The 26,955-nt window shown below is 36.1% G+C and overlaps 1 protein-coding gene across 9 annotated transcripts in view; it reads left to right on the plus strand.

Moving 5' to 3' along the window:
• FRYL (FRY like transcription coactivator) overlaps positions 1–26,955 on the plus strand; it is a 244,633-nt gene that overhangs the window by 52,058 nt on the left and 165,620 nt on the right. For 7 of the 9 annotated variants that reach the window (XM_027103011.1, XM_027103012.1, XM_027103013.1 and 4 more), the window contains one exon: positions 7,858–7,989. The exons of 1 other annotated variant lie outside the window; for it this stretch is intronic. The gene's annotated coding sequence lies outside the window, so the exon portion shown is untranslated. The remainder of the gene's footprint in view (positions 1–7,857; positions 7,990–26,955) is intronic. One more of the 9 variants, XM_027103007.1, reaches the window with a different exon arrangement.

The following is a 26,955-nucleotide window of genomic DNA, read 5'->3' on the forward strand; positions in this document are numbered from 1 at the left end:
TGGCAAGAGTAATTGAGAGATTCTAAATACTGTAGTTGTTTACTTCACTTTTGAATTTGGCTTAAATATTTTTGGTCTTGTTATTTTTTTAATCATTGAATTATTATGATAGAAGTTTAACCATAATTGTTCTGTAAATTTTAATAATTTTATCTCTTAAAGATTTATTTTAAAACAATTTCCCCTGACTAAAGATATTTAATATTTAACATTTGCTTAATATTTAAATATTTATATAGAAATATAAACATATAAACATGCTTATAGATATTTATACTATATTTTTAGAGAAATATTACATTTAACATTTAAATTTAATATTTAAATATTTAATGATAAATATTTAAACAGAGAGGATAGTGGAATGAATGTTCATGTGCCTGTTCCTCAGCTTCAACCGTGATCAACTCTTTGTTAACTGTACCCATTCCCATTCCCCAATTCTCACTTATTTTGATGCAGTTCCTCTGTCATAACACATCATCTGTAAATATTTCAGGATGTATTTCTGAAAGACAAGAACTTCTATTTCTAGACATACAAAGTAGAATCTTAATCTTTTTGAGGAATGTACTGAAGTTATGAACATTCAAATTGTGTTTGGGATGTTAGAGTGATATAAAGGAAAAGTGAGCTCCTTTAAATAGAATAAATGGAAAAAGAGAAATACCTGATAAGCAGTTGTATCGAAACACAATAGAAAAGTTACAATGAAAAAGCCAATTAATAGCTTTTAAGTATCCATGGAGAAAGTGGAGAAATTGGCAGTTCTGAATACTTAGTATGTGCCTACATTCTATACAGGTCACTAGGAGTAAGGTGAAGTGTATTTCATACCATTTGAGATGGAAATTCTGTTTCTAGACTCTTTCTTGAGGGAAAAATCAAAGGTGTGTACGAAGACTGCCAATCAAGATATTCACTGCAATATTATTTATAGAGTGAAGAATTGAACCTAATGTTCAATACCAGTGGAAGGATGCATTGCATTCTATACTATGCAATGCATAGTATATTTATAAAATTTTACAATATTTTGTAACCAGTAGAAATGGTAAAACATGATACCAATTGTATAAAATGTTGAATGCGTATTAAAAGACCTGAAAGAAATTAACCCAGATATTTACATGAATTAATAGTGTCTATCTCTTGATGTTAGAATTATGAGTAGTTTTTAATTTCTTCATTTCTTTTTTTCTTAGAAATGTTGCAGATTTTGTCTATCAGCGTATGTTATATGAGTTAATAAATAATAATAAACATTTGAGTACTTACTGTGTGTCAAACACTATTTAAGCACTTTTCATCTAAAAGTGAATTCTCATAATAGCCCTGAGAGGTTTTATAATCCTTATTTTGCAGATGAGGAAATGGGCATAGAGAGATTGAATACCTTGACAATTTGAGTCTATCCTTCTAAGTTTATTGTTTGCTTCTAAATGTAGTTTTATCTCCAATAATTAGGAAGATACTGTAAATACTGTTTTGTTTTTCTATGTATTACTTAAAGATATGTGGTTAATATTATGGCATATTAGTTAAAAAATATGATTTTTAATTGATGGATAACATTTCATCTAGTGAATATACCATGATTTTTTTTCAACTGGTCCTTTGTTTTTTTTCTGCCCCTCCCCTCCAGTATTTTGTTCATAAGAATAATGGTACAATGGTATCTTTGTGAATAAATCTCTATGTGCATTTCTGATTATCTTCCTAGAAAAAGCATTTAGAAGTGGAATTATTGGGTCAAAGAGCATAAACATTTTTAAAGGCTTTTGATACAAGTTATGAGACTGCAGGTAACAAATGATCATTCTTCCTTAAACTTAGAGAAATTGTTTTGGCACTATAAATTTGAGAGAAATAGGTCATCTAAACATCAGTGGGAATTTGTGCTTTCATAGTTGCTCTTACAAAAGTGAGACTTCTCTAAGCTTGCTGGAGACTATAAACACAGAGAAAAAGAGAAAAGACAAACTTTGAAGATTAAATTGTGGCCATTTACTTGCTCTGTGACCTTTCACAGCTACTTATTCATTTTTCTTATTAACTTAAAATTTGAATTAGCCTTGAAACCTTTTTACTGTAAATTGTTTTATATAACATCTAAAATACACATATCAAATTTTCATGAATTTTCTTTAATGTTTGCTCTTTTAGGACCTCAGGATCATAATTAGGTAGAGAAATTTCCAATGTATAATTTTAAAACTTATAGGTATAAAAGGCATAAGACATTGATTAGAGACAGTAATAACCCTAAAAGTGTTTTAGATGTTGTATTTTTAAATAAGAAAGCTTTTTTCTAGGGAGTCACTCTCTTTTTGTGAAAAGCAAGAACAAAAATTTGGGGGTAATTGATGGTTTCTGTTAGGGTTAAATAAGGTTTTATTGTGGTTTCTCTTGAGCGTATATCTTCTTCCAGGGACTGTGGTGACTTCTACAGAGACTTTAGCTGAAGATCTGAGCAGAGGGAGGGGGATTTTAACTTAAGAAGATCCAGAGAATAATTAATGAAATCAGAAAATTTACCTATGAAGCTACCAAAGAGGTTAGGATCAATTTTTTTCTGGAAAAGCCAAGATTGATAAAGGGTACTCTGACAGTCTGTGAATTTGTGAGAGGGACAAATGGAATAAATAGAAAACATTTTATTGAAATTTGAATACCTTAAGTATTTTAATGGGGAAAAAAAAAGTACAGTCAGTCCTCTGTATCTGAGTCTTCCACATCCACAGATTCAACTAACCTTGGATCAAAAATATTTAGAAAAAAAATTCCAGAAAGTTCCAAAAAACAAAACTTGAATTTGCTGCTTCCCACAGCATTAACATTGTATTTACAACTATTTACATAGTGTTTACATTGTATTAGGTATTATAAGTAATCTAGAGAGGATTTAAAGCATATGGGAGGATTTGAGTGGGTTATATGCAAAATACTACACACTTTTATATAAGGAACTTGAGCATCTGATGATTTTGGTTTCCACAAAGAGTCCTGGAACCAATGCCCTCTGGATACTGAGGGATGACTGTACTACTTCTTTATACTATGAATAGTAAAATTATGAAACTATCAACTATAAATGGTAGACATAGAAAATAAGCCTAAGGAGGATTTTTATCAGGGGTTTTTAATCCATAATTAATGATTGGATTATAAAGGTTCATAACCCTGCAAAATTAGGTATATGTGCATTTTGGAAGGAGAGGCCTCCAAAACTTTTGAGATTCTCAAAAGAATAACTTCAAAAAAATTCAAATTCAAAATTCAAGCTCCTACTAGAAGGTAAGCTCCGTGAGGCTAGGGACTTTTGTCTGTTCTGTTCACTCCTCTGTCCCTGGTTCTTGGCACATAGTTCTGCTCAATAAATATTTGTTAAAGGTATGATTTTTGTAAATTTATGTGTGTCCTAATTACAGCAGTAGATTTTTAAAAATTAGGGATGGAAGAAAATTCCAGGTTTAGTGAGGTTGATGTCTTGGTTGTTTCTATATTTGTCCGAAATTTTTCTTTTTGTTTAAGTCTAGATGAGTAGGTAGGGCATTTGTATGATAATTTTGTGGTCGAATTCCTGTTTTTTTTCTGTGCCAACAGAAATGCTGTAGAATGGGTTAGAAATACTATAGAAATGTAATGCTGTAGAAATGTAACAGGAAATTGTTCTAAACAATACATATTCATTCATCAGTCTATTAGAAAATGTACTTTGGCACTGTTTTCATTTGATTCAATGAATGAAATTGTTATAGAAAAACTTCCCCTTAAATTTGAGAATGGAAAATTCTCCTAATTGTTTTCATTAAACCAAGTGGTATGGCAGTAACTGCTATTGTGGCTAAAAATGTAAAATCAACAAAATGTTGAAAAATTTACCTGCAGAGAACATTGCTTTATCAGCAAGAGATTTAGATTTTTGCAGTGAAGCCCAATTATTCTAGCTCAGTGCCATTATACGGCAGTTTTAGCAGGTGATGTAGTGTAATCTGTGATTGCATTAGTCAGCATCATAAGTTTCCATACTTCTTAAAATTGAAATTTGGTAGAAGGTTAAAAGAATGACAAAAGATTAAAATGCAGGTTTGTTTTAAAAATTGTAAAAATTATAACATTTCTAAAATAAGAGAAAAAGTGAATTTCTAAAAATTGAAGTGTGATGGAACCAGTGTTAATTTATAAATCATTAATTTTCTTAATTAAAGGGATGACTGTAAATTCTTTATCTTAATGACTTTTGCCAGCCAGACAGAAAAGATAATTTGAGTAATTATTTGCTGCCTGCATTTGAGTCTTTGTGAATAGATTTTTCACATTTTCCATTATCTTCAGCAGATTTAAAAAGTCATTGCATTTTACATTTTCTACACTTATTTTGCTATTACAAATAGGAGCTATGATTATTCCAATGTATTCAAAAATCATTGCATCATTATAAGAGGCCTTCCAGTATTCCCAGAATAATTTCAATAGAAGGGCAGGAATTTTCCCTTATAGATTTCGTATCTTGCAATGTGGTTTCTTTCTTTAGTTGAAATATGATTGAATCTTTAGGTCACCACACATTCCATTATTCAAGTATAAGTACAAAATACATTTTGAAGTGAAATTTAGAGTTTCAAGTTGGAATCTCTGAAGTAATTTAGCTTAATCTTTTGACCCAGTGGTGTAACCCTTTCTATAGCGTTTCTAACAATCTTTGCCTAAAAACTCAGTGAGTAGGAACTCTATTTCTTTATGAAGCAGCTTTTTAAAATGAATTATATAATAAGTTTTTCTTTTTATTATGTTGAACTCAAATCTACCTTGTGCTAGGCACCATAACTTCCTGTTTTCCTTTTCAAATTATGAAGTATTCCAAGTCTGTAAGTATTGAGAGTACTTATAATGAACATCACTGAGATTCATTTATTCTTAATTTCTACTCTATTTGCTTGAGATTATCATTTTCTGTATCAATGTATATCAGAGACTTTTATGTCACATCTTACTACAATTAGGATACATTAGGTTTGTGGCATTTCTGTTCTTTATTACCCTCGTAATTCTTTTCAGAAAGGAAATGAGGTTAATGTGTTATCTGAGCACCCATTCAACTTTCTCTTTTACTTTCTAGACTGAAGCGAAGCAGGGTTGTCCTTGAAGGACGTCATTTGATCTGAGAATCCTCCCAAGCCCCAGAGCTGGGCCACTGTTCTCTTTATTTATTACACATGGAAGCTTCTAGATCATTAGTCTTGCTGAAGGTTTAAAGCCTTGGTCCTTTAAAGCTTGTGCTGTTTGACTATTTACAGTCTTATCTTCAGTGTTGTCAAACACCAACTGACCTCCTCAAGTCACTCTTGTTTATATGACTTTTTTCTTTTAAAATAAGAAACAACAGGCTTGGTCATGTGTATACCGTGACCACAGTTACCTAACCTCTCTGACCTTGACCATCTCAAAAGCAGTAGTATAAAAATGGTAATAAAAGTTACTCTTCTTGTAGATAAAATATTCTCCAAATTAATCAAGTGAAATGAAAAATAAAAATGAGTTCCACGTTAGATGATGTATATGGAGACAAGGTGAAAGTGCAATTGATATGAAAAAATGAAAAAAACAACAACCCCAAAACCAACAACCCAAACCACACCCAAACAAAATGAAAACAAAAACCCATCCCTGCTAAAAATGATTATAACCTATAAAGAAAGCCAGGGAAGTATAAACCAAATATTTTCCAGGGTAACTAAAGACAAAAGTTTGTTTATTTTATCAAAAGTGAAAGTGGAAAATAGGAAGGCTGTATCTGTACTAGAGAGGTATTGAAAATTCTAGGCAAACATTGGGAAGTCTTAAAATGACAGTGCTCTGACAGTGTGGTTATAAGAAGAGAAAACACATGTAAAAAGCATGGCATTAGCCCTTGCTGTGTCTGAGCAGAAGGATATTCAAAAATGAAGCAAAACGAAAGATGTAGACATGGTAGTACAAATCAATCCTAGATGCAATTTTTGCAGTATTCCTAAAACAGCTTTGTCCTCCAGGAGTACTTGGTTTTGTGATTTGTCCTAGAAGACAAAGTGAAAAATAGTTTAAATTTCATTAAATACACACCAGCATGTGACTGTACTCTGCTCACTATGTACAAGAAATGGTATGCTATTTGTCACATAAACTTTATTTGCTTTGAGGGAGAAATAATTCCATTAACCTTATATAAAATAAAGGATAAAAAGTTATGGCAGAATTGTAGATATCTTCTTGTTAATAGATTCAGAAATATTTGGTGGGGCAGTCAAAAATTCCATAAGTCTGAATGATATATGATTATGAACAAGTGCATCTAAATTACTATTTTGTTCATATTCATATTTACCAGTTTTGGGGCTTCAAAGATTTGGTTTTAGTCATGATTTAGTTGATTATACCTCTGAATAAATGAAATATCATTATATTTTTTTCTAAATTGGCTAAAGGAATTTCAGATTAAGAAGGTTTAAGTACAAAATTAATATTTCAGCAAGTAGTTCTTTCTGTTGGGTTGGGGATTAAATTCATTAAACAGAAAAAATAGTAGGAAACCAGATGTGATTTAAAATGAGGTTGATTAGAGTTTCAATGACAGATTAAAAATGTGTCCTATTTAACTGTTGAAAAATGCACAGACCTTTCATGGTAATAAAAACGTGGAATGTGGGCTTCCCTGGTGGCGCAGTGGTTGAGAGTCCGCCTGCTGATGCAGGGGACGCGGGTTCGTGCCCCCGTCTGGGAAGATCCCACATGCCGCGGAGCGGCTGGGCCCGTGAGCCATGGCCGCTGAGCCTGCGCGTCCGGAGCCTGTGCTCCGCAACGGGAGAGGCCACAACAGTGAGAGGCCCGCGTACCGCAAAAAAAAAAACCAAAAAAGAAAAAAAACGTGGAATGTGCATGATTACATGTGAGGCCTTATATGTGGTAAAAGGGTAACTCCCTATGGTCATTGGTTTCATTCTTAGTAGCCATCAAATTATTACATATAAGGTATAGTAGTTCAGAGTCCATGACCCGCTCAGAGTTATTATAATAGGACTTTGAAAAATATACATCCTAAATCCTAAACACTGTCTGTAGATGGGATAAATATTAGGCCTAGTGGGTATATGAACTATTTTGCAAATCTGATTAATTTAGTGAATAAAATGAAAATGGATTTAATGTATTATTGAACAGTTAAGGTATTAATGTATTCATTCAATCATAGCCTAGTAAAAGCATCATGGCTTGTCACTGCAAAGAGAAGAAAGGAAAAAAACTATAGATTAAAAGCGATTTAGGAGAGACAGTAATAATTGCCTGTATGGATTTTGTTTAGATCTGGATTAGAACAAACTGTTTAAAAAAACACTTATGAGAAATTTGGGGAAATTTGAGCACTGATTGGTAGTTGATGTTGTAAAGAAATTATTTTGAATTTATTGTAGATATTATAATGGTACTGCCTTATGTTTAATAAAGCAAATCTTTGTCTTAGAGAGAGACATACAGAATTATCTACAGATGAAGGGGCATAGTATAATGCCTCAGAATGATCCAGAGTGGTGGGATAGGAGTTGGGCGGGGGTGTGAAAATATAAATGCAACATGACTTGCTGTGAGTTAACAACGGTGGGTTCATTATACTAGTCTTAATAATTTTGCATTAGTTTGAAATTTTTCATAATAAAATCTTAGAAAAAAGTGTAATGCAACATTAATTGAAAGAGGGATAACTGTAGCACCAGGTGACACTGCAATATAATATATTCAGAAGTAAGGGTAGATATGAGTCACACACAGATGTACTTTTTATAAACGTATCTAATGTGTCAATCTCATGTTTTTCTTCAGAGCTGAAGCCGTTTATTTGACTCTTGGATGATTAACACCTAAATGCTTAATTCTCAGAACTGCTCAAGAGTCCCACAGCCAGGATTAGATGATCCAGCTTACCACCAAGAAATTACTGTCTTGAATTCTACGGTAAGATTATAATAAATATTCTAAAGGCTAAATAGTGACCATGAGGTCTAAAAAGATTTTTAAATGCTGTCTTTGAGTGACTAGCCTTTTCTCAGTCCTGTAACTCTTATACCAAGAGTTCAAGGTTGTGATAATCAACCAAAGATCTTAGAAATATCAACATGCAAACAAGGCTTTATGGTATTTCCCTGTCATAGATTCAGCTAGTAACAGATACTGGAGTGCCATGCTTTCCCTCTTGCTGTATGTCTCAGGGTGGGTCCTCCAAAAACTGATGCTGGAAGGGAGTTTGGCTTCCGGGATGTTTATTAGGGATCAACAACCTATAAAGAGGGGAGGTTATTGGGCAGAGGAAAGTGAAGTATAATGTAGGCTCGACAAAGCCTTAGCCAACTGAGACAGGGAGTCTTGTAGTTGTAAGAGTTAAGCTTCTTGGGGATGGAGACATATCCTTAATGCCTTTGCATTGGGCACAGGCCATTAAAGAAGCTGCTCGGCAAATATGTGTTGAATGAAGGAAATCTGAGAAAAATCTTGTGGTCCCTCCTATAACACCTAATCCTTGCCCTTCCTTTTTCCAGTTGAAAGTGTGGTTTAGAGCAGTGAGGTTAACAGTGACACACATGGTTGTCTTGTACATCATGAACAAACATGAAGGTAACTTGTCCTCCATAATCAGCATGTGTTGCATACCACTGTGTTCCTGGGCTCCACAGATAAGGAAGACCTACAATGGGACCTGAGGAAAACCACACGTATAAGTTTTAAAGCAGCAGTCCCCAACCTTTTTGGCACCAGGGACCGGTTTCGTGGAAGACAGTTTTTCCACAGATGGGGGGTGGGGATGGTTCAGGTGGTAACGCGAGTGATGGGGAATGATGGGGAGCGGCAGGTGAAGCTTTACTCGCTCGCCTGCTGCTCACTTCCTGCTGTGCAGCCCTGGGGTTGGGGACATCTGTTTTAAAGAATGTGAGACTGTATCAGTAAAGAGGAAACAAACAAAAGAACAACATGGATCTAGAGGGTATTATGCTAAGTGAAGTAACTCAGGCAGAGAAGACAAATACCATGTGATTTCATTTATATGTGGAATCTCAAAAACAAAACAAAGGAACACACATACAACAGAAACAGAGTCACAGATACAGAGAACAAACAGGGGCTTGCCAGAGGGGAGGGTGTTGGCGATATGGGTGAGATAGGTGAAGGAGATTAAGAGGTACACATTTCCAGTTATAAAATAAATGTCATGGAGATGTAACGTACAGCATAGGGAATATAGTCAGTAATATTGTAACGACTTTGTATGGTGACAGGTGGTAACTAGACTTACGGTGATCTTTTCATAATTATAAAAATATCGAATCCCTATGTTGTAAACCTGAAACTAGCATAATATTGTAAGTCAGTTATCCTTCAGTTAAAAAAATATGAATGAACGAGGGACTTCCCTGGTGGTCCAGTGGTTAAGAATCCGCCTTCCAGTGCAGGGGATGTGGGTTTGACCCCTGATTTGGGGAACTCAGATCCCACATGCTGTGGGGCAGCTAAGCCCGTGCGCCGCAACTACTGGACCCTCATGCCACAACTAGAGAGAAGCCCCTGCGCCACAAAGAAGAGCCTGCACACCATAACGAAAGATCCTGCATGCTGCAACAAAGATCCCACGTGCTGCAACTAAGACCCAATGCAGCCAAATAAATTAAAAAAAAAAAAAAAGAATGAATGAGGTAAGATGGACAAAACAAAAACCCTGTAAGATACAGTGATAACTCCTAGGCTATTAAGGGATATGGATTATGGTTCTAACCAGTTTGTTTTCTCTGTTCAGGGAATAGGCTGATCAGATATGAATTTTTAATCCTCTTGTGCTCCAGGGTTAAGAGAGAATCTACTTCTGAGAAGGACTTTTTAATTTAATTTTATTTTTTTGAGAAGGACTTTTTTAAAGTCAGTGTTTTTTTCTAGTTGGTACAGTCTGCTTTAGGGCAAGAAATTTGAGTCCTTTACTTGACTTCTTGTTGTGTTTTTTTTTTCCCCTTTTTACTGTAGGATTCCGTGAGACAGAATTTGCATTAATAAATCCTCTAAATTTTCTCTGAACCTTAATACTATATTAATGCTTTATGTGTAGAGGACTTTTACTTAACATCTTTTAAATGAATGAAATAGAGAATAATTGACTTCGTTATTAATGTGGCAGAAGAATAAGGATTAAAAACTCGACAGTTCAGACCAGAAATTTCCTTGTTTTTATATTATAACAATTTTCCCTGATACCTGTGTAGACAATTTTATGCTTCATCTTTTAATATTTGTAGAGCATTTTCTTCATATTGAGTGTTGGAAGAATGAGATTGTGTTTGTGTTTCACTAAGTGAATCACATTTTTTTTTATTATTAAAATGTGTATCCTTCAAAGTTATCAATTTGATTAGTTTAGGGATGTTTACGTCTTATCTGTTCCCATTTTTTTTTTTTTTCCATTTCTTTCGTGTCACTTCGTAACCCCACCAGAGGACAGGCAAAGGAAGGGAGAAAAGACATTAAGTTCACAAAGTCTTATGTAGGCACCTTTTACTGGCACATTTTGTCATGCTTCTGGATTGTAGTAAGGCAGTAGGATCAGCTACTTTTGCTATTTTAAAATATTTAGTAGAATGCTCAGTTATTTGGAAATAAATTGTGTAAGGTTGATTACTGGGTTTATTTATTAAATATTTATACTTTAAACTGTTCAACTTTATTTTCTTAGATTCATACATTTTAAATTATCAATTTTTTTTTAGTAATTCATGCCAAGGTTTCCTTTGCTACTGTTGATACTTATGATTGATTATAATGAAGAGGTTTTTGTGTGTGTGTTTAAAAGTATATTGAGATGTTCATAATATAGTATAGTTTTAAATTACTCCTTTTCACCTCCTGTAAAACTTGATGTTCCTGCGGTCTATTAGTGAATTTTCAGAATGATAAGAATTATCTTTTGAAAACAAGTTACTGTTTCACATTTAAGTTGTTCAGCATATTTAAAAGTAAGACACGCCTCAGACCAAGGTAAATTTGTCTTAACATTATCACAGTGTAGGTTTTCAAAGTCTAAATGTTAAACTAGATGGATGCTAAACACTTTATAGTCCCAGTATTGCTGTTAACACCCATTGTACATGTACATGTATATATGAAGTGCAGTTTCACAGTCGGTAGCTGTTTGACTTCTTATCAGTATGAACAGCAAATGTCCTAAAAATCAGCTTCAAAACAGCTGGCAGTCGACCCACCTAAGTTCACATGACGTTTCTTTGCTCTTTGACACAAAGAGTGGACCTTACCTTCTCATCAAAGAAGTTGGTACAAGCACCCTTCTGTGTGCTCGTGGGCCCAGTAATGTAGAAGAACCTTAAAATGGACTTTTTGAAGAGAGTTGTTTCTCCCGTTCGTTCGGGAGATGTGGTTTTGGACACTAGAGAGAGTTTTCAGGGAAGTCCTCCAAGATTGCTGAAGTTGAAACCTCTTAGTTTGCCTTCATCAGAGAAGACTGTAGATGAGGAGAGTGGTCACAGTAATTATGACAAACACCAACATCAGCAACTAGGTAAAGTAAAAATGTATTTTCAATCCTTTAATAAAAACTATTTTAGAAAAGTAAAATTATTTTTACAAGTATGAATTCTAGTGAGCATAAATCTTTATTTTGAAAATCAAGTTTAAATACTAAAAAGAATTTAAAAATAGAGTAAATATATAGTGGGCCTAAATTTTTTTAGTATCAAAATTTTGCTTTGAGTTTAGATGGAGAAATATTGATTGCTATAGATCAAGATAAAGGCATTAGTAAAGTTAACAGTTTAGTGATCTTGGAAAATATTTTTATGATGAAGGATTATACTTATTGAAAAAAGGTATTTTACAATCGGTAGGGTATATACGTGAAAAACAAGATACTGAGTTTTATCTATCACTACAGAAATCACTTTAAAAAAAGTCCCATTCTTTTGTTCTAAAGATAAAGAATATTTGGGATGAAATATTAAAAAAAAATCTTTGAATATAATAATGATTATTTTGTCTCACTACCTTTATTTCATATAATTCTGCAAAGTTGAATATAATGCCTTTTAAAGTTTGAGAGGATGATACTCATGTGTCAGGAGAAAAATCAGGTTTGCATATGGTAACTAGAAAATGTTGGGGAAAAAAAAGGAAAATCCTTTAGGAAGATGATGAAAAAAATGCCTGCTTTAAAATTTGGACTAAAACACTTTAAAAATGTTAAAATGTTCTGTATGATTATGAATTTTTATTATAGGGAATATATAACTGCTCATATAAATTAATGTAATATTTAGTAGAAAGATTTTCTGTAAATCCTCTGCAAGTTTAATATATATTACAGCTGTTTTTCATGCATATTTAATATGCACATATACATTTTTACTTATAGAATTTAAAAATGAGATTTACTACCTAAACTGTTCTGATACTTGCTTTTTCATTTAATACATCATAACCATCTTTCTGTCTCTTTATGATGCACGCCATTGTATGACATAATTTATTCAATCAGTCCTTATTGATGAACACTGAGTGACTTTAATTTTTAATTATTAAAAGTAATTATGTAATAAATATCCATTTTTTATTACTTTATTCATTTATTGTATTACTTTATGCCTTTGTATGATTGCTTCTTAGTATAAATTTCTATGTACATTTAAAATTTTGATAGACAATGCCAAGTTACTTTTCAGAATTTTCTCAATTTAAGCTCCCCAGGGCAGTATCTCTATTTCTTTGTACTCTCCTTAACACTGTTTCTTGTCAGTTTAAAAAATAGGGTCAGGGCTTCCCTGGTGGCTCAGTGGTTGAGAGTCCACCTGCCGATGCAGGGGACGTGGGTTCGTGCCCTGGTCCGGGAAGATCCCACATGCCGTGGAGTGGCTAGGCCCGTGAGCCATGGCCGCTGAGCCTGCATGTCCGGAGCCTATGCTCCGCAACAGGAGAGGCCACAACCGTGAGAGGCCTGCGTACCGCCAAAAAAAAAAAAAAAAAAAAAAAAAATAGGGTCATACTTAGGAGAAACTAAAATTTCTGTTTTAAAAATATTATGTAAAAGAAAGGAGAAGGAGCTTTTAAGTTTTAAAAAGAAATATTCATTTCTAGAATATACTGGTTTTAGAAGTCTTTTTTTTTTTTTTATACTCTTCACTCATTTGGGTGGATAAAGTGGAGGTGAGACTACTGATGGGTTAGTGCCTCTTAATTTCAATTAAAATCTGTAAATCATTCAGTACTTAGTTTTGTGTTCAACAGTATAGATATGCATAAGTGAAGAATATGAATGTATTAATATGTGCAGTTATTTATGTTATTAAAAATTTACTCTTTAGCTTTCAGTCTTGAATCATTTAGTTGCTTTCTTCACTGTACCACAGCATATATAAGGGACCTGGTGTTTAAATGTAATATCCTATGCCCATTAGTTTAATATGGCTCCTTTTTTTTTAAAGACTGTCTTACACATTTTTGAACATAGCGTATATGTTATAAAGTATAATAATGAGATTTTGTAATTTACATTAATTTTCAAATAGCACTCAATTTAATGATTAAGGGCTTTCTATGCTATATATCTTTTTACCAGTCAGTCAAAATAAAGCAAAATCATGGAACTGAAACAACTGAAGAATCTGTTTGAAATTTCAGAGGCCACAGGTCCTTTGTGGAATAACTCTTGCCCCATTTTTCTCTTCAAAAATAAAATTCAACTTTAGGGAATGACTATTAAAATTAAGGGACTTCTTTGGCAATATCTGTAAAAAGATTTGGTTTCTGAAATTTCAGTTTACTGATAAAGTCCTTTTCTTGAATCTCAAAATTTGATACTAAATTTATATTGTATGTAAGAATAAAACCCACATGATTCACACCAGTCTACACACTGATTACTTGCAACTCAGCATGAATGAATTTACCTCCTGTTTGCTGGTGGTTCTGGGATAGAGATAATGCAGTAGTTTATCCAGAAGTCATGCAAAGAACTGGGTACAGTTCTTCTAAAGGGCGTTACAGTTTGCTCATTTAATGAAAGGAGAGATCAAGAGTATGAAGAGATTTCATATCAGTAGTGCAAAGAAGGAAGTATTCTTTTAGAGAAAAACTGGTATGTAATCTCATAGCTTTGTATTTGGATCAGTTGTTTCCAACTTCTTTAATTGTTAATTCAAAATTACAAAAAACTATTTCTAAGGAATTTTAGACAAAATTGTAATATGGATTGATAATTGTACTTTTGTGAGAGGATAAGTTTGCAATATATAGAAATTTACCTTGCTACTTTTAACTCCAGAAATATTTATAGATGCTTATGGTTTCTTTAACAAAAATATGCGTAGAATTTTGAGGTATTTGCAGGGGTTGTTCCCCCCCCGCCCCGATACGCGGGCCTCTCACTGTTGTGGCCTCTCCCATTGCGGAGCACAGGCTCCAGATGCGCAGGCTCAGCGGCCATGGCTCACGGGCCCAGCTGCTCCGCGGTATGTGGGGTCTTACCGGACCGGGGCACGAACCCGTGTCCCCTGCAGAGGCAGGCGGACTCTCAACCACTGCGCCACCAGGGAAGCCCAGGGGTTGATATTTTGAAGAACATTTTTCTTCACTTTTAATAAAGTTTTTCATTTTTTAACTTTCTCTAAATATTAAGTAACCTAAAGTTTTAAAAGTTTGATAGAAATTCGCAAACAACAGATTGGATTTACCAGAAATCCTCTATTTCTCTGTAAAATATATTAACAAATGCCTGTAGTACACTGCACACTGTTCAAATCCCCTGCCACCGCTTCTGCTACTAACAGATTGAGGTGTGGGCTTACCAAGAGTTGGTTGCGTTTTAAACCAAACTTGTTTATGCCAGTTATACTTGTAATTATGATCATGTATTTTAATTAGGTATCACATAATTCAGTAAAGTATGAGGCTGAAAAGAAAGTCGTTTCGGTGTAAAAAAGTTGAATACTTTGCTCATACTCTATAAAAGTGAATTCCTCGAAAAGTTTCCTTTTAAATTACATTTAGGCCAGAGAAGTATACAAGATTGGAAGGATTTTGCCCTCACAAACCTTCAACTTCCCACTCCACTTTGAAGAAATTGAAATTAGGTATCATAGGTGATGTACATGAGCTGTATTTTAGGCGAGAAAGACAACAGAGTAATCAGCAAATTCACCTTAAGAGACAGGGACTTGGCACTACATCAAAAGTCTAGGGAATAAACATGGATTTTATATTTAAGTTAAAACCTTTAATAGACCTATTGATTTCCCCCCCCCCACGCCCCTGACTCCTACTTTAATGGAGCTTTTTGATTAAATGATTAGTTAACAGTTATAATTTATCATAAAGGGACTCTATATAGTTGTATAATGTTGCAATTTTGTTAAAGAAGTAAATCATTTATTTGCTGTCCTTTTACTTCCTTAATAAAAAAAATAATCAAAATGTTCATGTTATGTAATCATATTCATAAGATGCTTAAAAATCCAATTTTTTGTGTGTAGAGTCCTAATTATGTGATCAGAGACTGATTTCACTGATAGATACTATTTGTGCCAGTTCTACTAATATTTATCTTCAGGTGTAAGAGTTGGTGGGGAGAAAATGCCCTTCACAGATTCAGAATATACTTCAGGGCTGTCTCACCATTGAAGGAGAATGAATGTTAGGCATAGTTATGCGTCAGATCCTACGAATCAAGCAGTGTGTTTCCACGGGCTTCTGTTGTGACAGCTGCAGAGTCCTTGTATCTCCAGGACTGGGTTATTTTTATTCTGATGGAATCAACCTTAATTTTGTTGTTGTTCATTCTGTTTGGAGTCAAGAATAAGTGAGTGTAAATATATTATAATTGATTTTTATAATTCACCAGAACAGAGATAATGAGACATTGAACAGAACTAAATATATGTCGAAATTATTTGATCACCTTATGTATTCTGGGCATTGTTGTTTTGATTTACAAATAACTTAAATGGTCTAATTTGTCTACCCATTTAGTGCATACCTGTCCCTTTTCCCCTCTCAGAATGTAAGTTGAACATGGACTTTGCTTTGTCTACTGATGTGTTCCAGGGTTTGGAACATAATAGTTGCTCAATAAATATTGGTTGAATGAGCAGATGTTACCTAAGTCATCACGAAAACCCTGTGAGATAGGTTGTTAAAAGTTTTAAAAGTTCAGAGAGGCTTAACCAAATTATTTGAGGTTTTTTGGCTACTCAGCAGTATAGTCATGCCTGTTTTTATTTATTTATTTTTGGATAATTGGATTTCCTAATACTGATATTTGTCATCCCCACAGAAAGTGTATTGGTTTTTAAAATGAATTTATTTATTTATTTATTGGCTGTGTTGGGTCTTCTTTGCTGTGCGTGGGCTTTCTCTAGTTGTGGGGGCGACTCTTCATTGCGGTGCGCAGGCTTCTCATTGTGGTGGCTTCTCTTGTTGCGGAGCACAGGCTCCAGACGCGCAGGCTCAGTAGTTGTGGCGCACGGGCTCCAGACGCTCAGGCTCAGTGGTTGTGGCGCACGGGCTTAGTTGCTCTGTGGCATGTGGGATCTTCCCAGACCAGGGCTCAAACCAGTGTCTCCTGCATTGGCAGGTGGATTCATAACCACTGCGCCACCAGGGAAGCCCATGCCATTGTTTTAAAGTCAGGCATTTTGTCCTTCTACTCCACCTCACTGCAGTGTTTGATGTTTTTGAATATGTTTAAATTATTTTTAAAAGACTAGTGTATCTATCAAGTTTAATTGTTCCACCAAAGAACACATACTTTTTCTTTTTTATGGTGCTTTCATTTTAATTAAGAGCTATATTTCAATAGGAAAACACTTTAATTCCAATATGTCTGCATCTCTTTCAGATCCTGTGTTACGCTTTAACGAACAGTTGATAATTATTTCTGTAACACTCTGGTTATGTAAGCTGATTAAGTAAATAGCTGTTTCACATGACTTTTACAAAAACAGTTGAGACTCACATTAGGATAACATTTTCAGGGCTTCCCTGGTGGTGCAGTGGTTGAGAGTACGCCTGCCGATGTAGGGGACACGAGTTCGTGCCCCAGTCCGGGAAGATCCCACATGCCGCGGAGCGGCTGGGCCCGTGAGCCATGGCCGCTGAGCCTGCGCGTCCGGAGCCTGTGCTCCGCAACGGGAGAGGCCACAACAGTGAGAGGCCCGCGTACTGAAGAAAAAAAAAAAATATATATATATATATAAAAAACATTTTCATTTCATTATAAAGTGTTAATGACTCCATGGGATATAAACATTAAATAGTATACTGGTATACCTCTCTTGAGGTGTTCAGCACAGCTTATTAGCAGGAACAGACCAAAACGTAGCACTTGTTGTATAAAATTCCAAATGTCTTTTGGTTGAGTTTTAAAGGCTGCTATTTATATTTGACTAGTGAAGAATGGGGGATGCTAACTAGTACTAACTGGATTTCTTTAATAAGTGATCTTTTTAGTTTTATTTTTGTCGAACCATTGCTCTCAGTGGTTAGATTTTGTATCTCCTGAATAGCTCGCTTTTGTTTGATGCACCCTATGTTGGGTAGAGGAATAGCATGGCAGGCCAGTTTCTTTTTAGAAGGGAATGAGATGAGTAAAGAGTGTTTTAAGTGTTCATCAAAGACTGGGCTCTGAGGTTTTCTTTCGCCACTTCAAATGCTTGTAAGTGATAACAGCCCAAAGGAGATAGAGAATCCTTTGGAATTCAAATGTCATTAAAAGATTCTTGGGCAGGACAGTGTCATGGAAGAACTTGAGCTCCAAATTATAATCAGTCTGCTATGGAATTTCTGGCTTGACCCAAATGATACCTTGTTCTCACTGTGTAAGTGTGTGAAGGAGTTCACGAATTCTTCTTGTTTATATAAATGAGATTTGGAAGTGTTGGGCTTTCATAGTGTCCTGAAATCAAGTAGGATCCCTTACTTAAGAGGGCCTTTGGAGTACTTTTCAGGTAGTTTTCATTGGCGATTGCAGGAGAAGCCTTATGGGTGGTTATATTCATGCCTTTTCTGAGTCTGTGAGAATTCTCATGATAGAGGAGAGATTGGAAAAGACCTACAGGCGTGATGGGAGAGAGGCAGTGAAGTAAGTATTGAGAATGGCATGGAGTGGGGCTTTGATCCAGACTGAGTTGAGCTCCACTGGTGACTGGCTATGTGTCTTTGAACAGGCTACTTAATCTCTCTAGGCCAGTTGACCTCACCTATCACTTTGAATGATATTTTCTTTGTAGCATTGTTTTCAAGATTACCAAAAATGGTAACAAAATTGATACATGATTCCATACATAGTGGCTATTACTGTTTAAAAAAACTTTTGAATTTTTGACTTGGAGATAGATGAATCAAATTTAACTAGGATTTATCTTTGGAGCATTCCATCGTAGAAAACATTCTAGGAATTTGGATCTAGGTCTTTTCGTTGTGCATAACTCCGAACCATTTTAGCATGTGATTTATAGCTACATGACAGTTCGTGGGAACTTGAGTTGCAACACCTTCTCCTGTGCTTTCCTTCTTTGTCTATAATGGGTGCTCTTCCAAATAGCTACTGCCAAAAGATCTTGTGATTCAGATACAAAGGTTTTTAGAAGTTAGTGTAACAGTATTACTTCAGTAGGTTCTCTTGGCTGTTTTTAAAGTTAGCCTAACACTTTAAAAAAAAAATTTCATTTATTTTTGTCTGCGTTGGGTCTTAGTTGCTGCGCACAGGCTTTCTCTAGTTGCGGCTAGTGGGGGCTACTGTTCCTTGCAGTGTGCGGGCTTCTCATTGCGGTGGCTTCTCTCGTTGTGGAGCACAGGCTGTAGGCGCGCAGGCTTCAGTAGTTGTGGCATGTGGGCTTCAGTAGTTGTGGCTCGCAGGCTTCAGAGCACAGGCTCCGTAGTTGCGGCGCACAGGCTTAGTTGCTCCATGGCATGTGGGATCTTCCCGGATCAGGGCTCGAACCCATGTCCCCTGAGCTGGCAGGCGGATTCTTAACCACTGCGCTACTAGGAAGTCCCAGCCTAACGTTTCTTAAGAAGGGTCATTTTGGACTGTCTCCTCAAGGTAAATAGATGTATATTTTTAAAAACTGGGGCAGTTAAGTGTGACTAGAGTTAGGGTCAGGGTCTTTACTTCTTTGGCTTTTAGAAAGGACTTTTAAGAAAGTTAATCGAAATAAAAATGCATCTGTCTCCATTTTAAGAGGCCTGGAATAGTCTCCTCTCTATACCACTTACTCTCCCATTTCCTAATCACAGAATTGATGTTTATCTAGTATGATGATATTGGTTGTGAAAATATTACAATTTCTCGTATCAGTTGATACTTAGCTATTCCTACATCCCTTCCCCAAGTGCTCCTGCTGCTTCAGCCCTCCTGCCCTACCCCAGGACCCTCTTTGATCACCCTGGGATTCACCAACAAAAGGGTGAGACCTAGGCATAGCAGGGACTCCAGGACCCACCTCCACTCTGAGGCTGGGCTTGTTAAATTGTTCAGTTACCATACCTTCCTGGTGGCTGACTATTTTGATCATCACCCCTGTTTATTTTCACTTAGAGAAGCAAAAGGAAGGAGATACTATGAATAAGATAAAATAGTTGAAACAAAAGGGTATAAGAAAAATATAAATAAATATTAGGCAAAAATACTGAAAGAATGTGTAAAAAGATGAATAAAATGATAGAAAATAATATCTATATCCAAAGATTCTAAAAAAATAACAAAGAAGTGAAAATGCACAGTAAAATAGGTTGAGATGACTAAAGCTGAATGTAAATTTAAAATGTAACTAAAAGAATATACTAGGAAGGTTAAACAAAAATAAAGTGTGCTATAATAGGAATTCAGGAAGCAACATACCGCCCAAGGGTTAACTCCACCCACCTATAAGTAGTGGCCTTTGGGTTGAGGCAACCATGCATAGTTATAAGCTTCCAATCCTGGTTACTTCTTGAAACTGGAACTCTGCAGGGGGAATAGAAGTCTCTGTGTGACTGTCCTTGGGGTTGACTAGTTTCCCTCGCCCCCAATCTCAATTAATTATTCTCTGTCATTGTCCACTAGCTTCTATTATTCCATTTAATATAAAAGTATTGTTTCTTTTTCCAGATACTGAGTTCTTTGAGAACTGAGTTGGTCTTATTTATGTGGGTAGCCCCAGAGCTCAGCCCCGTGGCAGGCACTTAGGAAGCAGTTATTAAATGTTTGTTGACGGTTAGCGTCTTCTGTCCTCTGGTTCTTGTCCTTTATGTGCCAGAGCAAGTTTTCACTTGTTCTGAAGAGCTGCTGTCAGTTGCCATATTTAGCCCACTGACTTCTTCCTTCAAAACCATCTAGCACATCGCTCAGTGGGCAGTGGTTCCTGAGGCAAAAGCAGCCTCTCATTAGTTTGAAAATCAAAAAAGAAAAAAAAAATCCTTCAAATCAAGCAAAAGATGATCTAGAATACAAGTTTTTTCTGGAAAGGGTCAGATAGTAAATATTTCAGGATTTGTAGGCCATGAGTCTCTGTCACAACTGCTCAGCTCTGTCTTTGTAGAGCAAAAGGAGCCTAGATGAAATGTGAATGCCTGTGTGTGGCTGTGTTTCAGTACAGCTTTATTTACAAATCAGGTGATGAACCAGATTTGGCCTGGGGGCCTAGACGATCCAACCCTAAGCCAGAATATGGAAAAGGATATTGCTAACATCAGAGAGCTACATGCAGGTAATTTACCTGGGAAATAGAGAATGGAAACTTTGAAGAAGCGGTTCACTGTTATACTTATTTTCTGTAACCCTTGGAATAGTGTTTTATCCATAGTAGGTGTTCAATAAATATTTATTAATTTGATTTGGGATCCAACTCTCTCACTTATTCTCCCTGGGCTTCAGTTATCTATCTTATCTAAAATTTAAGGGGTTATGTTACATGATCTTTAAAGACTCTCCAGTTAAAAAAATTATGCAATTCTCTGTTTGTGGAAGGCCAGATGGTTTATTCTTTAAAGATAACAATTGTTGGCTTAACACATTTCCTGTATGCCTTTAATATCCTTCTGTGGAGTTCTGAAATGGTTGCTTTTTACCAGTCATTTTGTTTTATGGACCTTTCCATAATGGAACTCATTGTCCACTAGGTAACACTGGTACCTTTCACCCATCTTTATCACCCTATCCTGCCACATGTGTGGATACAATACACACTTTGCCTTACTTTAATCATAAAATTTATTAAGCCTAGTCATTTTTTAATAGAATAAATCAGCTCTAAAGGTAATTCATTGTAGGTTTTTTTTTTAGAAAGACAATGATTCTTTATAGAAAGATGGCGATCAAAATGAGGATCAGTCTGCCTTTGAGAATTATGTTTTCCTAAATGCTGTATCAGCAAGTGAACATTCCATCATTGATTTATTCATTTAAACTGGTAAACAACAATCCAAAATAATTTTAGATATTACAGATGTAAATTATTATCACCTTACCTAAATTTTAAATTCTACTTTTACTTAGACTTTTTTTTTTTTTTTTTGGCTGCATTGGGTCTTCGTTGCTGTGTGAGGGCTTTCTCTAGTTGCGGCGAGCGGGGGCTACTCTTTGTTGCGGTGCACGGGCTTCTCATCGCAGTGACTTCTCTTGTTTTGGAGCACGGGCTCTAGGCGCGCGGGCTTCAGTAGTTGTGGCACGTGGGCTCAGTAGTTGTGGCTTGCAGGCTCTAGAGTGCAGGCTCAGTAGTTGTGGCGCATGGGCTTAGTTGCTCTGCAGCATGTGGGATCCTCCCGGACCAGGGCTTGAACCCGTGTTCCCGGCATTGGCAGGTGGATTCTTAACCACTGCACCACCAGGGAAACCCCTGTACTTAGACTTTTGATAGATTTTTCTGTTTCTAGAGAGTGATTTGTTTAAGGTTAGGTAAGGCATCTGACAATCTCTTATACTGTTCTCAAGAAGAAGTATAAGGTGGCATATATTTCTAGTCTACATGATAGAGAAACTTTAAAAAAAACTCTAAAAAGTTCTTTGTAAGGAATGCAGAAAATTTATCTTTATTATTTCTCAGGGTTCTGAATTCCCTTTCTTTTTTAATGAATATGTCTTTTATTATTTTAATTAATTAATTAATTATTGGCCGTGTTGGGTCTTCATTGCTGCACATGGGCTTTCTCTAGTTGCGGCAAGCGGGGACTACTCTTCGTTACGGTGCACGGGCTTCTCATTGTGGTGGCTTTTGTTTGTTGTGAAGCATGGGCTCTAGGTGCATGGGCTTCAGTAGTTGTGGCTCGCGGGTTCAGTAGTTGTAGCACACGGGCTCAGTAGTTGTGGCTCGCAGGCTTTAGAGCGCAAGCTCGATAGTTGTGGCGCATGGGGTCAGTTGCTCCACGGCATGTGGGATCTTCCTGGACCAGGGCTGAACCCTTGTCCCCTGCACTGGCAGGCGGATTCTTAACCACTGCGCCACCAGGGAGGTCCTGAATTTTCTTAATCTCTATTTTTAAATAAGTATAGGTGTGTGCTAAAAATGACATGAGCAAGATACTGATGTTTTTGTATTAATATAATTTAAAGTAGCACTTCTTAAGCTTTACTGTGTTTAAGAATGACCTAGGGGATCTTATAAACAAGTGGGTTCTGATTTATAAGGTTTAGGATAGGGCTTTAAAGAATGTTAAGATTACAAAGGTAAATTCTTCCAAATTCGTTTTAATATAGTACATTATGATTAAGCTTGACGATGCATAAACATTTTCCTGTGTTTTGGGCTTGCCCATTTAATTACACTGGACAATCCCTTCATCTTTTCTTCCTAACACTGCTGGGACTCTACTTCCTAAGTGTAATTTTTGTCTTTACATTTGAGTGCCTCTGCAGTTTGACACTTCCTTTCCTTTAATGATTTAGACTGTTCCTCTTATACTTTATTACAGCCTTGCCAACTCACCCCTTTGTTTTAAAACTGAGTGATATAAAAGGGGGCTCTAATAATAAAAATTTCTAGTTGACTGAAAGCTTATTGTGCTACTGACAAGGTAGGAAAAATTCAGAAAGGGAAGTGTTGGCCGGAAGTCGTGAGCCTTTGTGATGGCGCTTCATGGATAAAGTGACCATTGGTCTCCACTGACCTTGGACAGTTAATGGTTTACATCTCTGTTCTGATATGTTGTTAATAGTTCATGCCTATTTTCACGCTCAAAAAAGTCCTGCTTTGGACAGTACATTTTATGTTCTCCCTTATTCATGGTTCATAGAATTTTACCTATTCTTTCCCAGTAGGATTGACCAGTTGTAATGCATATACTCTTTTCTTCTCAGTATATCTGTATACCGTGTGTTGACAATGAAAGTATCTTAGTATTAACAATTCCAGTTTCTTTTGGGGCAGTGAATACACATTGTGCATGTTGTAAAACTACAAATCCAATAGCTAGCCTTTTGAATAGAAAATTTGTAGCTCGATTTTTTTCACCAGTATCTTCAAAAATTATTTCAGGCAATTAAATTTAACTTCTGATGTCTAGAGTTCTTAAGATCTCAAGAATCAATTTTAAGTATATTCAGAAATTGATTTTTTTCATTCAAGAAATAATAATATCTTAGCATTGGGCCAAATGATAGCAAATTGGTATGGTTTGTGAGGGCAGAGGAGAAAGTATGATTACAGGGTCTGGACTACTTCATTTTAAGCAGAGGAAGAAATTTTTTTGTTTTACATGTGAAATAGATAAAAAAGAACTTAAACCAAAAGCTAGGAATAAGTTAGGCTATTAATAAATACCTTGTGTCAAGAAGGTAACAGTAATTGTACTTTACGTCATTCACAAGTAATACAATTGCTGTATAGGTAGCCACTCCCCAAGTTATTGAGCTTAGTTAAAATGCTTTATTGGTTTTATGCTGCTAATTTGTGAATATACTGATGCATTAATCCCATCTGTGACATTTGTCTAAAACTTACTTTTATGAGACCCTTTTATAGCTATGACCATTAATTCAGAACCTTGTTTTATACTTCTAAAATAAGCAGTTCATTTGGTCATGACCTGAAACCTTTCTCTCCAGAAATCTAGATGGAATTCTGATCCTTGTGTCCCTTCATTACTCACTTGTTTATTTCATTTGCTCTTTTATAGTGCCATGTTTGAATTATTGTCTCTTCTTTTGTTTTTTATTTTTCTTCATTTCAGCTGAATTCGTTAATTTGTGGTTATTGTTGGCCAGCATGTATTTGAAAATAGTGAATTCTGTTTACCCCCCTCATAAATGGAGAAGAAGTTGGAGAGCTTGGGGGATTGGCTGTCTGTCTGCTTCTCTTCTGTCTCTGTCCTCCTCTTATCTCTAGTTCTGACATCCCTTTTGTACTTTAGATTTATGTTGTCCAAGCCCTTCTTGATGTGACCCACACCTGGCTAGTCCATGGTTAATACCACTGTCCACACAGTCACCTAAGCCTAGGGCTCACTTTTGAGTGTTTCAGCTTTACCGCTTTTTTTTTTTTTTTTTTTCCTATACTGTCAGTCACCAGATACATCAAGAAGTATCTATTAGGAAAAAATGGAATCTGTCTTCCTATTCCCATCTTTTTTGCCCTTTTCTGTTGTATTCTAAGTATGTATACTATTTATCTTTTTAGTCCTTATCTCTCACCTCAGCAATTTAGATAGTCCATCGACTTTCATTGTGTTCTCCTAAAGTCCATTCTCCACTTCACCAATCAGGTTGGTCTGTCTGACCTTGTTCCTGCTCAGAACTCTTCTATAGCATCCAATTACTGACCTCTATATTTCTTGGGGCCCTATGGGTATTTCAAGGATTCTTTGAGAATCTCCTCAGGCAAGTGGGTAGGACTCTGGTGCTCTAACCCTGGTCAGCCAGGGTTACTTTGATTTCAGTCTGTTTTTCTTTTGGGGATTAAGCATAAAGTTTCATTCTTCAGAAGAAGATCCACTGCTAAACAGATTTCAGATTTGATATTGTTCCCTCAGAGTGGCCATCCCTGATCACCCTAACTCAGCAGGGCCTCCTCTGGTTTTCTCTGTCACTGTACCCCCTTTATTGCCTTCACAGCACTAAATCACAACTGCTTAGTTTCTATTTGGATGGATGGATGTGGGGACACACACCCACACATACCACACACTCTTTATCACCACCATTGTATCCTAACCTTCCCAAGGGCACAAAGCTTTGTTTTATTCACTAAATTATCCTTTTTGTACCTGACATGATGCTTCCACGCCGTGTTTGGACCATTTATATTTAATCAGTGACTTGGTTGGGTTTAAATCTATCTTGCGGTTGTTTCCTAATTGTCCTGTCTGTTTTCCCTTCCTCCTTTGCCTTCTTTCGGATTAGTTGTATATTTTTTAGTATTCTAATTTATTCTACTATTGGCTTATGATCTCTCTCTTTTAAAAATTAGTTGCTCTGGGGTTTACAAAATGAATTTCAGCTTACAGTCTACTTTCAAATAATAGCATAATATTTTATGTAGAACGTAGGGACTTGAAACTTTATACTTCTGTTTCTCCTCTCCATCCTTTCTGCTATTGTAGTCAAATGTTTTATTTCTACACGCATTATAAACCTGATAGTACGTTGTTAAGTACTTTTGCTTTAAGCAGTCAGTTAACATAAAGAAAATTTAAAACGAGAAATAAAAGGTCTCTTCCTGGGACTTCCCTGGTGGTGCGGTAGATAAGAATTTGCCTGCCAATGCAGGGGACCCAGGTTTGAGCCCTGGTCGGGGAGGATCCCACATGCCATGGAGCAACGAAGCCCGTGGACCAGAACTACTGAGCCTGCGCTCTACAGCCCGTGAGCCACAGCTACTGAGCCTGTGTGCCACAACTACTGAGCCCGCGTGCCACAACTACTGAAGCATGTGTGCCTAGAGCCCGTGCTCCACAAGAGAAGCCACCGCAATGAGAATCCTGCACACCGCAATGAAGAGTAGCCCCCCGCTCACCTAGAGAAAGCCCACGCGCAGCAACGAAGATGAAACATCTGTGTTCATTTTTATCTTTGTTCCTCTGTATGTAACTTATCATTTATCATTTTCTTCAACTGCTTTTGAGATTTTTCTCTTTGTCGTTGGTTTTCAGCAGTTTGCGTATGGTATGCCTTGGCATATTCCAACATAGATTAGACTATTTGATGTTGTTCCAAAGGTCTCTGAGGCTTTGTGCATTTTTTTCCCTTTGTTTTATCATCTGGACTTCACTTTGGAGAGTTACTATTTCCATTTCTCCAAGTTCACTGGTCTTTTCTTCCACAGAATCTAATCTTTTCTTGGTCCCACCCATTAAATTTATTGTTTTAGGTGTTTTATCTCTCAAAGTTCTGTTTGAGTCTATTTTTAGATCTTCTATTTTCTCCTCATAGAAAGGAAGCTTATTAGAGACTCAGATCCCAGGATTTTTATTGGGGCTGATGACATGGCACATACCCAGTTTTAGACTCCCTGAAGGGAAAGCAGTTGTTCAGCATAAGCTATATTGTTTGTACTAGCAATTTAGTCATGGTGAGCCACTCTTATCATGGGAATGGTGGGCCCCTCTTAAAATTTAAGTTCTTGGATGCTAGCCAAGGGCCAATATTGTAAGCAGGCCTTTCAAAGACTATCAGTCAAGCCTGCTAGGTTAACTCTTTTGTATAGTGTGAGAGTTGTCTCTTTTATTTAATCATTTGTTTATATAAGTATAGACTCAGTGGCTATTTATCTTATACTTTGAGTTGTATTCCAAAACTACATTGTTTATTTTGTTGCTCAGAGTGTTAGCTTTGGCTGTTGGCAGCTCTATCACTTGGCTCCCATATCCCTTTGACATACCCACATTATTTTGTGTTTTGAGCCCTTTCTCACTTTCTGGCCCTACAAGATGTTCCAGGCTTATCTTGTGTGTTCCATGCTCTAGCCCTAGAAT

This window comes from Aethalodelphis obliquidens, unplaced genomic scaffold, assembly GCF_003676395.1.
Source record: "Aethalodelphis obliquidens isolate GAN/ISIS:26980383/991018 unplaced genomic scaffold, ASM367639v1 scaffold6, whole genome shotgun sequence".
NCBI classification, from domain to species: domain Eukaryota; kingdom Metazoa; phylum Chordata; class Mammalia; order Artiodactyla; family Delphinidae; genus Aethalodelphis; species Aethalodelphis obliquidens.